The sequence below is a fragment of the Heptranchias perlo genome, unplaced genomic scaffold (genome assembly GCF_035084215.1).
Source record: "Heptranchias perlo isolate sHepPer1 unplaced genomic scaffold, sHepPer1.hap1 HAP1_SCAFFOLD_43, whole genome shotgun sequence".
NCBI classification, from domain to species: Eukaryota; Metazoa; Chordata; class Chondrichthyes; order Hexanchiformes; family Hexanchidae; genus Heptranchias; species Heptranchias perlo.
The window spans coordinates 6,041,408-6,043,492 of NW_027139442.1; positions in this window are offsets into that span (position 1 = coordinate 6,041,408).

The window sequence follows — 2,085 nt, forward strand, 5'->3', positions numbered from 1 at the left end:
AGTTGATGGTGAGCACTGAGACAGGACGAAGTTCTCTTCCTGCCTGCACAGCGGCCACTGGGTGCGGGTAAATTGCGGATCAAGCTACCCTCGCCCAATAATTGGCCTTATCGAATTTTTCCACCAAGATGATCAGGAAAATAAGGAAGTAAAAAAAGGAAAGGGAGCGGCAGTACTGATTGTGGAGAATATTGTACTGCTGGAGAGAGAGGATGTCCTGGAGGGGTCAAGGACAGAATCTATTTGGTTAGAGTTAAGAAACAATAGAGGCACCATTACGCTACTGGGTGTATTCTATAGACCACCAACTAGTGGGAAGGGGATAGAGGAACAAATTTGCAGAGAAATTACAGAGAGGTGCAAGAACTATAGAGTAGTGATAATGGGGTCTTCAACTATCCTAATAAAGACTAGGATAGTAATAGTGTAAAGGGCAAAGAGGGGGAGGAATTTCTGAAATGTATTCAGGAGAACTTTCTTGATCTGTATGTTTCTGGTACAACGAGGAAGGAGGCATTACCAGATCCAGTTCTGGGGAATAAAGTGGATCAAGTGGAGCAAGTGACAATGGGGGGAGCATTTAGAGAAAAGTGATCATACTATCATAAGGTTTAGAATAGTTATGAAAAAGGAAAACGAGCAATCTAGACTAAAAATACGTAACTGGAGGAGGGCCAATTTCAGTGGGTTGAGAACGGATCAGGCCCGGGTAAATTGGAACCAAAGATTGGCAGGCAAAACTGTAATCGAACAATAGGCGGCCGTTGAAGAGGAGATGGGGTACAGTCTAGGTAGGTTCCCATGAGGGGGAAAGGTAGGCCAAACAAATCCAGAGCTCCCAGGATGACGAAAGAGATAGAGAGTAAGATAAAGCGGAAAAAGGGGAAGTATGACAGATATCAGATTGATAATACAAATGAGAACCAGGCTGAATATAGAAAGTACAGAGGAGAAGTGAAAAAAAGCAATGAGGGGCAAAGAGAGAGGAGAAGTGAAAAAACAATGGGGGGGGGGGGGGCAAAGAGAGAGCTTGTGAATAGACTGGCGGCCAACATAAAAGGGAATCTGAAAGTCTTCTATAGGCTATTAAAGAGCAAACGGTTAATAAAAGGAGTGGGGTCGATTAAGGACCATAAAGGAGATCTACACGTGGATGCAGAAGGCATTGTTGAGGTGCTAAATGAATACTTTGCATCTGTCATTACTGAGGAAGAAGATGATGCCAAAGACAAAGTTAAAGATAGGTAGTTGAGATACTGGATGGGCTAAACATGTATGAAGAGGAGGTAGAATGATAAAAAAATTACGGCATAGAAGGAGGCCATTGGTCCCATCGTGCCCGCGCCAGCCGAAAACGAGCCACCCAACCTAATCCCACTTTCCATCACTTGGTCTATATCCTTGTAGGTTGTGGCACTTCAGGTGCATATCCACGACAGAAGACAGAGGGTGTTTGTAGAGGGTTGTTTTTCAAACTGGAGGCCTGTGACCAGCGGTGTGCCTCAGGGATCGGTGCTGGGTCCGCTGTTATTTGTTATTTATATTAATGATTTGGATGAGAATTTATGAGGCATGGTTAGTAAGTTTGCAGATGACACCAAGATTGGTGGCATTGTGGACAGTGAAGAAGGTTATCTAGGATTGCAACGGGATCTTGATAAATTGGGCCAGTGGGCCGATGAATGGCATATGGAGTTAAATTTAGATCAATGTGAGGTGATGCATTTCGGTGGATCGAATCGGGCCAGGACCTACTCCGTTAATGGTAGGGCGTTGGGGAGAGTGATAGAACAAAGAGATTTAGGATTACAGGTTCATAGCTCCTTGAAAGTGGAGTCACAGGTGGTTAGGGTGGTGAAGGAGGCATTCAGCATGCTTGGTTTCATTGGTCAGAACAATGAATACAGGAGTTGGGATGTCTTGTTGAAGTTGTACAAGACATTAGTAAGGCCACACTTGGAATACTGTGTACAGTTCTGGTCACCCTATTATAGAAAGGATATTATTAAACTAGAAAGAGTGCAGAAAAGATTTACTAGGATGCTACCGGGGCTTGATGGTTTGACTTATAGGGAGAGGTTGGAT